The 15987-nt window shown below is 42.9% G+C and overlaps 1 long non-coding RNA gene across 2 annotated transcripts in view; it reads right to left on the minus strand.

The window, feature by feature from the left end:
* Positions 1 to 15987, minus strand: part of LOC309792275 — a 284711-nt gene that overhangs the window by 259591 nt on the left and 9133 nt on the right. Inside the window, exon 1 of one of the 2 annotated variants that reach the window (XR_014291661.1) lies at positions 10677 to 10829. The exons of the other annotated variant lie outside the window; for it this stretch is intronic. This is a non-coding gene — a long non-coding RNA (uncharacterized lncRNA). Of the gene's footprint in view, positions 1 to 10676; positions 10830 to 15987 lie in introns of those variants that run through there. 2 annotated transcript variants of the gene reach the window in all.

Genomic DNA, 15987 nt, shown 5'->3' on the forward strand with positions numbered 1-15987 from the left:
CAGCAACAAAGACCCAATGCAGCCAAACATAAATAAATAAAAAATAATAATTAAAAAAAACAATCAACAAAATGGAAAGATAACCTACAGAATGGGAGCAAATATTTGCAAACCTTTTATCTCCTAAGCAGTTAATATCCAAAGCATATAAAGAGCTCATACAACTCAATAGTAAACAAAAAAATACAGTTAAGAAATGGGCAGAGGAACTGAACAGACATTTTTCCAAAGAAGACATAAAATGTCCAACAAGTACATGAAAAGGTGTTCATGTCACTAATCGTCATGGAAATGCAAATCAAAACCACAATGAGATATCACCTCACACCTGTTAGAATGGCTATTATCAAAAAGAAAAAAGATAAATGTTGGTGAGGGTGGGGAGAAAAAGGAACCCTTGTTCACTGTTAATGGGAATATAAACTGGTGTAGCCACTATGGAAAACAGTATGGAGGTTCCTCAAAAACTAAAAACAGAACTACCATATGATCCAACAAGCCCACTTCTGGATGTATATCCATAGGAAGTGAAAACAGGTCCTTGAAGAGATATTCACATCCCTATGTTCATTGTAGCATTATTCACAGTAGCCAAGATATGGAGACAACTTAAGCATCCATTGGTGGATGAACGGATCAAGAAGATGTGAGATATGTAACACACATATATATAGTTATAATTATATATTTATTATATATGCAGTTATATATAGTTATATATATTATATATATTTATACCTATTATATATACAGTTTTATACACGCACACAGACACACATACAGGTGACCTTTCAATAACATGGGTTTGAACTATGCAAATCCACTTATATGCAGATTTTTGTTCAATAAATAGGTATAGTACTACACGATCCATGGTTGGTTGAATCTGTGGATGCAGAACCATGGATACAGAGGGCTGACTATGGGACTTGAGCATCCTCAGATTTGGTATACGTGGGGGCTCCTGGAACCAATCCCTCATGGATATGAATGAATGACTGAAAATACAGATATAGATATATAGCTATAGATATAGATAAATGGAATATTATTCAGCCTCAAGAAAGAAGGAAGTCCTACCATTTGCGACAACACAGGCGAAACTAGAGGGCGTTATGCTAAGTCAGGCAGAGAAAGACAAAAACTGTATGATATCACTTTTATTTGGAGTCTATAAAAGCCATACTCATAGAAACAGAAACTAGAGTGGTGGTTACCAAGCACTGGGGTGGGGAATGTTGGTCAAAGGGGTACAAACTTCTAGTTATAAGATGAATAGGTTCTGGGGAACTAATGTACAGCATGGTGATTATAGTTAATAATACTGTATTATATACTTGAAAGTTGCTCAGAGAATAGATTCTTAAATGTTCTCATCACAAAAAAGAAACGGTAATTATGTGCTGTGATGGTGGTGTAAGCTGACACTAAGGGAATAATCATTTTGAAACATATAAGGGTGTCAAATCAGCACATCAAATGGCTTTAAACTTACACAATGTTATATGTCAATTATATTTCAATAAGTTGAAAAAATATGTTAAGAATTTTAAAATTCTCTTTAAAGAATGTGATATACAAATAAGTTTACCCCTTGTGCTTTTCTAAAGACACCTACTGACTTTCACTAGATTTAATTTTACATCACCCTCTGGGAATTGTCCCACCCTACCTCCACTCTGTTCTTCTCCCATTATAGGGACTTTAACTCAATAAGCATGTACTAATCAGCTCTCTCTTAGTCAGCTAAATCTTCCATAATAGAGTACCATAGACTGAGTGGTATAAACAACAGCCATCCCTTTTCTCGCAGTTCTGGAGATTGGAAGTCCAAGTTTCTGGTGAGAGCCACCTTCCTGGCTTTCAGAGAGTCACCTTCCTGCAGTGTTCTCACATGGTGTGAGGTGGGGTGGGGTACAAGGGAGAGAGGAGATGGAGGGGGGATGCAGGTGGGAGAGAGTGTCCTGGTGACTTTTCTTAGAAGGGCACTCATCCTATCAGGTCAGGGGCCCACCCTTATGACCTCATTTAACCTTTATTACTTCCTTAAAGTCCCCGTGTTCAAATATAGCCATCCTGGGTGTTAGGGCTTCAGCATATGAATTTGAGAGGGGACGCAAACATTCAGTGCATAACAAGCTCCATGACCCAAGCTCTATGTGAGTGTCTAAGGCTGGAAAGGATGAAAAACAATATCAAAAAGAAAAAAACACAATCGAAAAATGGACAGAAGACCTGAATAGACATTTTCCCAAAGAATTCATGCAGATGGCTAACAGGCACATGAAAAGATGCTCAACGTCACTAATCATCAGGGAAGTGCAAACCAAAACCACAGTGAGATATCACCTCACACTTGTCAGAATGACCATGATTAAAATGACCACAAATAACAAGTGTTGGTGAGGATGTGGAGAAAAGGGAACCCTAGTGCATTGTTGGTGAGAATGTAAATTGGTTCAGCCACTATGGAAAACAGTATGCAGCTTCCTCAAAAAAACAAAAATAGAACTACCATATCATCTAGCAGTTCCACTCCTAGGTATACGTCAGAAGAAAATGAAAACACTAATTCAAAAGGGTACATGCACCCCATGTTTATAGCAGCAATGTTACAATACCCAAAATATGGAAACAACCTAGGTGTCTGTCAACAAATGAGTGGATAAAGAATATGTGATATACATATATGAATATCATTCAACCATAAAAATGAATGAAATTTTGCCACTTGCAACAATACGAAGGGACCTTGGGGGTATTATGCTAAGCGAGATAAGTCAGACTGAGAAAGACAAACACTGTAGGTTATCATTCATATGTGGAATCTAAAACATAAAACAAACTAGTGACTATAACAAAACAGAAACAGGGAGGTTGGTGGTGTGATGAATTGGGAGATTGGAATTGACATATATACACTAATATGTATAAAATGGATAACTAATAAGAACCTGCTGTATAAAAAAATAAATAAAATAAAATTCAAAAATTCAAAAAAAAAAAAAAGAAAGAAACAGACTCACAGATATAATGAACAAATTAATGGCTACCAGTGGAGAGAGGGAAGGGAGGAGCGGCAAGATAGGGGCTGGGGATTAAGAGACACAAACTACTATGTATAAAATAAATAAGATACAAGGATATATCGTACAGCACAGGGAATATAGCCAATATTTTATACTAACTTTAAATGGAATATAACTTATAAAAATTTTGAATCATTATATTGTACACATGAAACTAGTATAATATATCAACTATACCTCAATTTAAAAAAGAAAAAGGAAAAAGCACAGTTACTGCCCTCAAGGTGGTAATGGCCAAAATGAGGAGGGATCAATAAATACACATTTATTTCTAATGAAAGCAAACTGTGATAAATATTATAATTATAGTTATATCCCCACTTATTAAGTGTCTACCACATTCCAGATACCATGCTAAGCATTGTACATGCCTAATGGCATTCAGTCCTCACAGCAGCTGTTGACGACCTGTATTCTACAGGTAAGGAAACAGATTTGGACAAGTCTAGTCATTGGCCAACCCTCAGCTAGTTAGTGGCAGAGCCAGGATTGGCCCTGGGTTCTGTTAGCTCCAAACAGGTAGTATCCCTGGCTGGAGTAAGGAAAGTGTCAGGAACCAGGAAAGCCAGGTTCATTCCTGGAGCCACATTTCTACCCACTAGCAATAAAAGGGGGGAAATCGAGAAACAAGATTCCTGCTCTTAAGGAGGTCAAGCCTAGAGGGGGAAGTCAAATGGCAATTTTAGAAAGTGTTAGCCACTTTAAATAAAAGAATTGAGGGACTTCCCTGGTGGCACAGTGGTTAAGAATCTGCCTGCTGATGCAGGGGACACAGGTTCGAGCCCTGGTCCAGGAAGATCCCACATGCCGCAGAGCAACTAAGCCCATGCGCCACAGCTACTGAGCTTGTCCTCTAGAGTCTGTGAGCCACAACTACTGAGCTTGTCCTCTAGAGTCCGTGAGCCACAACTACTGAGGCCTCGTGCTGCAACTACTGAAGCCCATGCGCCTAGAGCCCATGCTCTGCAACAAGAGAAGCCACCGCAGTCAGAGGCCCGCGCACCACAACAAAGAGTAGCCCCTGCTCGCCGCAACTAGAGAAAGCCTGCATGCAGAAACGAAGACCCAATGCAGCCAAAAATAAAAATTAATTAATAAATTATTTTAAAAAAGAATTGATACTATAGAACATAGTACTAGGGAAAGCATAAGACATAGAATCCAGAGAAATTTTTTTATTTCAAAATTGGCCCAGGTGGACAAAATTCAGACAAGAAATTGGGAGGTAGCTGATAATATTGACACCTCACACTTGCAACCTTTTCCAGAGGCTCACCATTGGACACATTAGAGTCCCCTTACCTGGAGATGCACCACAGACAAGGATAAAAGACGCCCCACCCACTCAACCCAAATGTAGACATTGTGCAACCCAAGCTGGGCCAGCACTTCCGTCGCACATGCTTCATCCCATTGCATTTAATAAAGCCGCACGTGAGATGAAGTGACACCACCTAAGCTATAATATGTGCTGGGAATTGGAATGGAGTTACAAATGTAGTATTTCTGGAGCCCCTGAACGTCTGAATTCTGCCCTGCCAATGACCCCTCCCCACTGTAGAGGTCCCAATAGATCTACAAGAAAGAGTGGCCACAAAGGAAATAAAATACCTTTCTGTTATTAGCTGGGCCAGCACCCAGCACCTGAACTCAGCATTCCCTGTTAAAGAGGAATTAACATAAACATGTTAGACCACAGACTAAGTGTAGCCTCTTCATCCCCAAAAATCCACATCCAAATTTTGACTTCTCCCACTGTTTCTTCCACATTTAAGGAGCAAAAATGTGGGACAGGCACTATGTTCAACGTGGCTTAATTAATACTGGTTTTCTAAATGGAAGTAATAAAGTTTATGAATGAAGCTGCCTGCCAGTCTTTTCTATTTGGTGCAGCTGTGTTGTCTGATACAGTAGCTATTAGCTACATGGGGATATTTATATTTAAAATTAAATTAATTAGAATTAGATAAAAATTCAACTCTTCAGTCACACTAGCCACATTTCAAGTGCTCAACAGCCACACACGGGGACTTCCCTGGTGGGGCAGTGGTTGAGAATCCACCTGCCAATGCAGGGGACATGGGTTTGAGCCCTGGTCTGGGAAGATCCCACATGCCGCGGAACGACTAAGCCCGTGCACCACAACTACTGAGCCTGCGCTCTAGAGCCCGCGTGCCACAACTACTGAAGCCCGCGTGCCTAGAGCCCGTGCTCTACGAGGAGAGAAGCCACTGCAATGAGAAGCCCCGTGCACCATAACGAAGAGTAGCCCCCGTTCACCGCAATTAGAGAAAGCCTGCATGCAGCAATGAAGACCCAATGCAGCCAAAAGTAAAATAACATTAAATAAATAAATAAAAAATAGCCACGCACAAATGGCTGCCATATTGGACAGAGTAGATGTACTACATGCCTACCACTGCAGAAAGTTCCACTACACAATGTTGACCATGGAGGAAACAAGAGGACAAGAGAGAGAAGAATGTCCTTAGGCAGGGCTCAGTTTATCTAACCAGCCCCTGGGGGAAAAAAGGAAGTCAGAAAGAGAGACGTGAAAACCAGTCTACCACCTTCAACACACCATGAACCCCCCAGCGATGAGCCCAGCCTAATCTGTGTTTCAGACTCTGACCAACAAACTCACATCACCCCCTCAAGGAGAAACAGAGATGAGACAGCAAGGGAAAGGGTCTTCTCTGCTTTCAAGATGGGTATGGGAGACTCCCATCAACCTAAAAAAATCAAATTAAAAAAAATGTGGTCTACAGCCTGGAGTAAGTCCACTTGCCATCCAGAATAAGTATGGAATCCCAGAGAAGGACGGATAGACCCAGTTAGGGTCAGGTGCACCCCCCACCTTGGATCAGTCACTCTAACAGAGGTTGTAAGAACATGGCAGCCAAAGAGGCAGCTTTGTGATTGGAGCATGACTGCTACTGAGATACGCAGACAGAAAGGCAGGGGTCCACCACACTGAGGACACAGCCCTCATTTCACTTCTCACTTTGTTTAGCCAATCTTGACTTGCTTCTTCCTGGTCTTGAGATTTTTCGAGGGTAAGGAGCCCGTTTCCTCTGCTATGCCCAGCACAGCACCTGCCTCACAGTTGCCTCTTCTTCTCAATAAATATTTAAGTGAGTGATGGAAGATGGCATGTATTGAGCCCTGTCTTGGACCAGGGACATTGCTATGTGCTCTATATGTATTAACTCATTTAAGAATTACAGAAACACTATGTGATGGATTTTATTCACCCTGTTTTTTAGTTGAAAAGAACTGAGTCTCATCAAGTAACTTGCTTAACATCATACAACCAGTAAGTGATGGATGTGGAATTCAAACACCCATCTATAGGACTTCTCATGATGCTAAATATTTAAACTTAGTGAGCGAATGTTAGCATAATTGACTTGATTAAATACCAAAAACTACTCACAGAATAATTGTTTTAAATTGTACCCTACTAAAAATCAGATAAGTATGAGGCCACGTTCAAGAGGACTTCTGAGTATGAAAATTGATGTCTGTTTTCTGTAAACGCAAACCCACATTCACACCGTATTTTAGGAGCAAAAACGTGGGCTGGCACTATGTTAGACACAGCTTAATTAATAATGATATTCTAAATGGAAACAATGAAATTATAAATGAAGTTGCCTGCCAGCCTTTTCTACTTGGCACAGGCAGCCTATTCTTAGGCCCTTACCCATCTGCATTATATAGTTGACCTCTCAATGTCAGTGACTTACTGTCTATAACTGATGTACAATTAGCATCCAGCGTGCTCTGTAGCTTACATTTCTCTGCTCAAGCCAGTAGCTAAAGAGTAAAAGCTAATTCTAACTTCCTCAGTTTCTTAGTTTCTAACCCAAATACTCTGAGTACTGCCTCCTCCCAATACTCTTCAACAAGTGATCTACAATCTAGGCTGCTCAGTAGTCCTAGAGCAGATCTTTCACATTCCTTCCTCTACAACTTTGCTCATACTGTTCCAGCAGTGGTATTGCTTTCTCACCTCACCTAGGACTCACTTAGCCCTTTGTTTTCTTCAAGGACCAATGAAACCCACACAAAGTGAATATGAGTAGTTTAAATACTCCTCTGCTACCACTGTCCTAGGAGATGTTTAATATTTGACACAGGAAGTGCCAAGGTGCTGCAGATTGGGAGCTCCATGTTCAACCTGAGCTTTGTACCAGTCAGTTTTGCTGTGTAACAAATAAGAACAAAAATCTCTGCATCATATGATAGTATGCTTACACATCTACAGGGCATTTGGAGTTCTGTTGACCTAGGCAGAGCTTCTTCAGGTTTAGCCCCAAGTGCAAGTTGAGTCCAGGTGTGCTCCCCGTGTTCCTCATCCTCCTTGGTGTAGGCACTTCCTAAGGCATGTTATTCTCATGGTAAAAGGCAGGAGCACTAGTAAGCCCAACCATGTAAGCATAGTTCAAGCTTCTGTTCACAGCACATCTGTTAACATCCTATTTGCCAAAGCTAATCACGTGGCAAGGTCAAAGTCAGGGACTAGAGACAGTACTTTCCTCTCATGGGGGTAGAGGGAAGGGAGTGAATATTGCTGAACAGTAAATAATCTCTACAGGCACTAATGCATTTAAAATATCCCTTCTTTTGCCATAGCAGCCTGTAGAATGCAAATAAAGAGGCAGAAAACATGCCTAGAGCATTCAGATGACACAGAAACAGAGCAGAGCTGCAGTGCACAGAGCCTTTCCTTGGGTAACGAGTAAAGAAGATGGAGCACTTCGGAGGGCATGGGGGAGGGCAATAACATCTTCTCAGTAAGAATGTGTTATTGTGGAACTCCTTGGTGGTCCAGTGGTTAGGACTCAGCACTTTCACTGCCATGGCCCAGGTTCAATCTTTGGTTGGGGAACTAAGATCCCACAAGCCATGGAGTGCAGCCAAAAATAAATAAAGAATGTGTTATTGGCAGGGACTTGGAGGGAACTCCGCTCTGGTGTCATCATACACAGTGGATGGGGACATGAGCTGATGGAAACATTATATAGGGAAATTTGTCAGTATATCTCACAGTTAGTGAATGCACATGCCCTTTGCATTCCTAAACCTAAAGCTAAACCTACAAAGTACACACAGATTATACTCATTTGTTTCTTATAGCAAAAAAAAATTAATAAAAATAAACAAGAGTAGAAAAGAAAGAGTGAAAACAAATGGAGTATCCATCTCTAAAGGCCTGGTTAAGTAAGTTATGGTACATCATACGGGATGTAATAAAGCCGTTAAAAAGAATAAGCTAAATCTATACATGCTAATTCATTCATTAAAAAAAAAAGATTGTGTGTCTACTACATGCCAAATCCTGTTCTTGGCACTGGAGACGCAGCAGAAAATGAGCAGGGTCTCTCTTCTCAAGCAGAAAGAGTGGTGGGAGACAATTAATAAGCCAACAAGTAAATAAGATAATCTCAGGAAGTGATAAATGCTGTGTGAAAATACAGCAGGATGATGTGCTAAAGGGAGCCTGGGAGAGAGGATACCTTTGAGGGGTGTCTATGGAATGCCTCTCTGAGCAAGTGATGTCTGAGCTGAGACCTGAAGGACAGGGGGCCAAACCTTTCCTGAAGAACATGAAGATCTAGGAGAACACTCTAGGGAGAGGAAACAGCAAGGGCAAAGGCCGTGAGGTGGGAATGAGCTTGGTTTATTCAAGGAAAGGACCAAATGCCAACATCATTAGAACAAAGTGGGGAGAACAGTGGTACAAGATGAGGTTGGAGAAATCCTAGGAGACCTGTCTTTCTTCTGTCCCGCCCATTATATGTTTGTCCCTAGTTTCTCCATCTATAAAATTGTAAAATGGAGTTGCTAATCAGTGACAGCTTTTTTTTTTTTTTTTTTTTTGGGGGCTGCATTGGATCTTCATTGCTGCATGAGGGCTTTCTCTAGTTATGGCGAGCGGTGGCTACTCTTCATCACAGTGTGCGGGCTTCTCACTGCGGTGGCTTCTCTTGTTGCAAGGCATGGGCTCTAGGTGCTCGGGATTCAGTAGTTGCGACACGCAGGCTCAGTAGTTGTGGCTCATGGGCTCTAGAGTGCAGGCTCAGTAGCTGTGGCGCACGAGCTTAGTTGCTCCACGGCATGTGGGATCTTCCCGGACCAGGGTTCAAACCCATGTCCCCTGCATTGGCAGGAGGATTCTTAACCACTGTGCCACCAGGGAAGTCCTCATTGACAGCTTTTATCTGCTAGGGTCTCTGCAAGAAGTCTGTGCAGAATGCAGGGCAGGCGTTAACATTCCCCACTTTACCGGTGAGGAAACCAAGACTCAAAAAGTGACCTTGCCCCAAATCACACACATTTTAATCAACAGAATCAGGACTCAAATTCACCTCTCCTGATCCTTATCCCAGTGCCCTTTCCATTACATTATAACCTCCTTCACTTCATCTGTGTATCCCAGTAATAGCAATCACAAATTTTGAGACAAGTCTTTATAACCTCCAATTCTTTTTAAGAGAGATTTAGCCCCAGTGTTGTAGATAAATTGAGTTTTCCAGCCTGCAGCATGGAGCCACCCAAGGGTTCATCAGTTTTATTTTCAGTATAGTTTGCTGTTTACATATTTATCTCTCCTACCAAAGTGTGAGATGTCAACGTGCTGGAGTGATCCATGCTATAGAACGTGGGTAGGCAGAGAAATTGTGGGTGAAAGATAGGGTGAGGGGCAAAAACCGTGCCCATGCTACATGTTGAAGGTCACCCAGCTTGTAAATTAGGAGGCTGGAATTTGAGCTAATATGTATCCAAGTCAAAATGGGTGCTCTTGGGACTTCCCTGGTGGTCCAGTAGTTAAGACTCTGAGCTTCCAGTGCAGGGGGCGCGGGTTCGATCCCTGGCCAGGGAACTAAGATGTCACATGCACGGTGCATTCACACACACACACACACACACACACACAAAGTGGGTGCTCTTTCCAATAACTAGGACCACATGTGTGAAGGATCAAGCAGGGGCCTGACATGTGGTAATAGCTCAGTTAACTGTAGCAGCTATTACTGTATCACATGTGTTCTTAGAAGGCACTCTCCCTAGGCAGCAGTCATCCCGTCTAACGATGGCAAAGCCTCCACCCAGAGATGCTCGGGATTTAAAAGATCACGTTGTGGGGGCTTCCCTGGTGGTGCAGTGGTTGAGAGTCCGCCTGCCGATGCAGGCGACACGGGTTTGTGCCCTGGTTTGGGAAGATCCCACATGCCGCGGAGCGGCTGGGCCCGTGAGCCATGGCCACTGAGCCTGCGCGTCCGGAGCTTGTGCTCCACAACAGGAGAGACCACAGCAGTGAGAGGTCCGTGTACCGCAAAAAAAAAAAAAAAAAAAAAAAAAAAAAAAGATCACGTTGTGAGGACACCAGATGATTCCCCTGTCGTGAATCTTCCCTCCGTAATTCACACAAAAGCCTGACAGTCTCACTTCATTTCTCAGAACAGAATCTGCTGGGGACTGCAAGATTAATCAGACTTCACTAATTCTACAAAATAAACCATGGCATGTTTACCCACGCGCTCAGAGGCACTATCATAAATCACTAAAATTAAAGCTCACCTGTCTGAGCAGAGGCTTGGCCTGCACTCGGGCCCTGGGAGCAGAAGGTCATGGCATCAGTGGCTTTTCCCAGTGGCTTCATTTCTTCCTGAGCTTTCGTGTGACCAGCAGGACTGCTGCATATGGTGCTCCAGTTTGATCATTAACAGAGTCATGACCGAATGGTCATGCAGTTGAGAAGGGGCTCTAGAGCTGTGTGTATTTTAGCTCAGAATAAGTAAAGAGACTAAACTACACTGAGAGGAGATTAGGAGTTTGAGAGGCAGTGATTTGTTTTTTCAAGCCATAGCTTCTTAAGGCCAAAGTCTGAATAGGCCTTCGAGATCCGGAAAGGATTAGTAATGTGTCCGAGGTCACACAAGCCATTAACGGCAGATCTGGACCCAGAGCTCAGGACTCCTGATTCTCAGTCTGGCTCTCTTTCCACTTCAATGCATATGCCTACAGGTTTGGGGGAGATTAGAATACATTCCAAAATATTTACTCCCTCCTGGGACAAGCGTACTGCATACCTTGGTCTTCCGCACATGACTTTCTTTGGCCTTCGAACAGAAGCAGATCTACTGCAAGCAGGGGTGGGAATGTGCTTGAGGGGTGGGTCATGAGACCCTCACAAGCTCATGGGTCCAAGGAAGATGAGAGACTTGTGGGGGCAGACCTTGCCCCAGCTTAGAGGCACCCAGTCGTTCCCAGCCTAGATCAGCCGGTCCCCAGATGATGCACAGACACAGGAGTGAAACGGATGCCTATCCCTGAGATTTTTTTGTGGTTGCATATTATGCAACAATATGGCTGATTCAAGGCTCATCCTGCAAACAAATGTATCATTCCTGTGATGCAGAATGATGCATTAGAAGGATCCTGAACTTTGACAGAATTCATTTGAATCTTTTATTTTTTAAGACTTTTTTGATGTGGACCATTTTTAAAGTCTTTATTGAATTTGTTACAATGCTGCTTCTGCTTTTTGTGTTTTGGTTTTTTGGCCACGAGGCATGTAGGATCTTAGTTCCCCAACCAGGGATCGAACCCACACCCTCTGCATTGGAAGGTGAAATTTTAATCACTGGACCACCAGGGAAGACCCTCAGAGAGTTTTAATGATTTTCCTGAGGTCCCAAAGTAACTAAATGCACAAACCAAGATTCAAAGGAGGGACTTCCCTGGCAGTCCAGTGGTTAAGACTTCACCTTCCAATGCAGGGGGTGCGGGTTTGATCCGTGGTCTGGTCGGGGAACTACGATCCCACATGCCTCATGGCCAAAAAACCAAAACATAAAAAACAGAAGTGGGCTTCCCTGGTGGCGCAGTGATTGAGAGTCTGCCTGCCAATGCAGGGGACGCAGGTTCGTGCCCCGCTGCGGGAGGATCCCACATGCTGCGGAGCGGATGGGCCCGTGAGCCATGGCCGCTGAGCCTGCGCGTCCGGAGCCTGTGCTCCACAACGGGAGAGGCCACAACAGTGAGAGGCCCGCGTACCACAAAAAAAAAAAAAAAAAACCCAGAAGCAACATTGTAACAAATTCAATAAAGAATTTTAAAATGGTCCACATCAAAAAAAAATCTTTAAAAAAAACCACAAAAACTCTCTGAGACTCAATTTCCTGAACTCTAAAATTAAAGTAGTAATACTTACCTATAAGGAGATGCTATGGACTGAATTTTCACCCTCAAAATTCATATGCTGAAGCCCTAAACCACCGCTCACCAACATGGTGCCTATATATGGAGGTGGGGCCTACAAGGAGGTAATCAAGGTTAAATGAGGTCATAAGGGTAGGGCCTGATGTGATAGGATTAGTATCCTTATAAGAAGAGATACCAAATACCAAAGCACAATCTATCTCCTCTTTCTCTTTTTCTCACTGTCTGCAAGCCAGAATGAGATTCTCACCTGCAACCAAATGTTGTTGTTTAAGCCACCCAGTCTGTGGTGTTTTGTTACAGTAGCCTGAACAGATAAACAAGAGGATGATCAGACCTAGAAATTCAGAATTTAAAGTTAACTGCCTAGCACATAGTGGTGTTTGGATCACAGACCTCTAGCTGGAGAGCTGGGAAGAGATTGAGTGTGACTACATTGAAAAATCAGTAATGTCAGAAATGCATTCTCCTCTAATGTTGTCATAAAACCCTGATTTTTACCTGGGTACATGGCACCCAACATAAAAGCTGTATTTCCCAGATTTTTTTTGCAACTAGTGATGCTGAAAGCTCAGCCTCTATGCATGGGTGCCAGATCAAATCTCAGAGAGAAGAGTTTTGGGTGAAGTAGAAAAGGATAGCTTTATTGCTTTGCCAGGCAAAGGGGGACACAGCAGGTTCCTGTCTCAAAAAACTATGTGTCCCAACCCAGGAGGATTTGATGAGTTTTATAACACTACTTCAAGGGTGGGGTTTCTGACAAGACGAGGGTGTGTGCAGGGTCTCAGGTAGTGGGTCTCCTAATCTTGATGAGCTTCTCTGGTCCCTTTAATCTCGCCTCAGGTGGTCTCTTGGCTGCTCCTCCCTTTAGCAACTGTTTGAGTAGCCCTTTGGAACTCAGGGAAGGTCATGGAGGCGGGAGTCTTGCCTACAAGATATGGGGGACAAAAAAAAGCTTCTGTGCCCAGGAGCCCAAAGTTACCCACCCCCCAACTGGTTTCACTAGTGTGATTTAACTATATGACCAAGTGCTTCTCGAGAAGATATAAGTGGAAGTGCCATGGACAACTTCTGGAACATGTCCTTAAAAAGAGGGGACATCCTCACCCCCTTCCTCATTCTTACTGACTTGAATGTGGACACAATGGCTGGAGCTCAAGCAACCATTTTGGAATAGGAAACCACATGCACGTACAGCAGAAAGGAGACAGAAGCAGCCTAGGTTCTGAGACCATAGTACCAGCTCTGGACCACATGCCTATGAATTTCTTTAACATAAGAGAAAATAAACCACTAACTTGATTAAGCCACTATTTAGGGCAGCCCTATTCAGCACTATTTCTCTGCAAATTCTCAGTCCCCACTACAGAGCTGCTCTGAGATCCAGGAATCTGTGTTTCAACAAGCTCTCCAGGTGATTCACATACTCAATAAAGCTTGAGAGGCACTGATTTAGAGTTTTCCACCACATATGCCTAACTGATAACTGATAGAGTAGTCCTAAATTGCAGGTTTTGTCAAGGACTTGGTGAAAGCTTCAAAGGCAGATGATATAAAGCCAGGAAAGATGGTGAAGGTAATAACTGGCAATGTCAAGCTTTAAAATTATTTTGACAGAGTGGAACACTGGACCAAAGCCAAGAAGATGAATGTAATAGGGATATAAAAAAAGCAAATCTAAACATTCTTTTCTTATTGAAGGAAATAGAAAAATGTTCTATCTTTGACTTCGTAAATTAAAAAGAAGAAATGTAAAATTACATATTTTAAAATACAGCAGGGGCTTCCCTGGTGGCGCAGTGGTTAAGAATCTGCCTGTCAATGCAGAGGACACGGGTTTGAGCCCTGGTCTGGGAAGATCCCACATGCCGCGGAGCAGCTAAGCCCGTGAGCCACAACTACTCAGAGCCTGCAAATCTGGAGCCTGTGCTCCGCAACGGGAGAGGCCGCGACAGTAAGAGGCCCGCGTACCGCGATGAGGAGTGGCCCCCGCTCGCCGCAACTGGAGAAAGCCCTCGCACAGAAACGGAGACCCAACCCAGCCAATAAATAAATAAATAAATAAATAAATAAATAAATAAATAAATAAATAAATAATTTTTAAAAAATACAATAATGCTATAAATCAATGCCAATTATGGCTAGTGAAAGGAACAAGGAAAGGAAAGACGATCCAGAAAGGGAATGAGAACAAAATCTGACATAATGAGGAGATACAGTCAAGGACAGAAAGGAAGAGAATTGGGGCCCCAGTTCAGCATCACTCTGTAGATCCTCAGATGGTCTGCGCATCTGGAGGTAATCATGATAATGCATCAGATTATATTAAAACTTACTAGGCGCCAGGCACTGTATTGTGTGAATTGTGCAAACGTATCCTCTCAGGAACTCTATGAGATCAGATCTATTATTATCATTGTTTCTCAGATGCAGAAACTGAAGCAGAGAGAGGCTGAGTGAGTTTCCAGTGGCCACACAGCTGGCACAACGCAGAAGCAGGATAGGAACCCAGGTGACTAGACTCTGGGGCTGTGACCCTCAGCCCCCCTGGTGTACTCTACCCTTTGGTGCTTCCCCACTGTCATGACTGATCAGTTTCTAGTCATTGATAGCCTGGCATAAAAATAAGGAAATCCATTACCTCCTGTAACTGTAAACCCAGAGATTGAATGGGGATCCAGATGCAGTATGGTTATCAGCTCAAAGATGGTATCACAGATGCAAGCTGTTTCCATTCCTGTGTGCTATTGTCCTCAGCATCTGGGTTATTCGAAGGCTGGTTTCCCTCATAGTTCCAAGATGGCAGCCAACGGTCCTGAAGCTTTGCGCTTTCTTTTTCATGGCCAGCAAGAGAGAGACGTCTTCACCCCAAGCATGGAATATACTGGAATATATACACTTTAATTCAGTTTATTGTACCAATGAAGGCAAATGACCATCCTTAGACAACAGAGGTCATCAGTGGGAATGCTACACGTTGACTGGGGTAGGTAACTCCCTGCAGTCAGAAATGGGCTCACCACATCAGCGCTCTGTATTACCCAGGAGCTCCGCTCTTAGTTTTTGTGATTCTCTCTCTTTTCTTTTCTAAAGCAAATCAAGTTTGTTTGTTTGAATTCTGGCAAAACAATAAATACTGAGAAAATCATAAAATATTCATTAGAAAGCACCTTGGGTATAAAACAACACACCCCTCTTTCCAGCCCTTCAACAGCCTTCCTGTTCGTCAGAGGCATCATAGGAGAAGATGCTTTGGGGCAATAACCCTCCTGCTTTCCTTTGACGGGTAAAATCATACTCTGTCAGGAGGGGCCAGCATGAGGTAGTGGTGGTAGCATGTACGTTTGGAGGAGAGAGCTGTCCAGTATATACTGAATGTCTAGACACCAAGAATGACGTCTCATGCTTTATTATTTATTTATGTTAATCATTACAAGGGACCATATTATCCCCATTTTATAGATGAGAGAACCAAGGCCCAGAATTTTTGTGTGTGCAATTTGCTCGGTGCCATTCAGCTTGCCAAGTGGCAGAGGTAGATTTCAAAGTCAACTCTATATGATTCTACAACCCAGGTTCTTTCCATTCCTCCACACAGACCCAACACAGGACCATTTTCATTTGCTGCAATTATTAGCATTGAATCTTTTAACTGAGATTTCTTGGC

This window comes from Mesoplodon mirus (genome assembly GCF_964341445.2).
Source record: "Mesoplodon mirus genome assembly, chromosome: 16".
In the NCBI taxonomy this organism is placed as follows: domain Eukaryota; kingdom Metazoa; phylum Chordata; class Mammalia; order Artiodactyla; family Ziphiidae; genus Mesoplodon; species Mesoplodon mirus.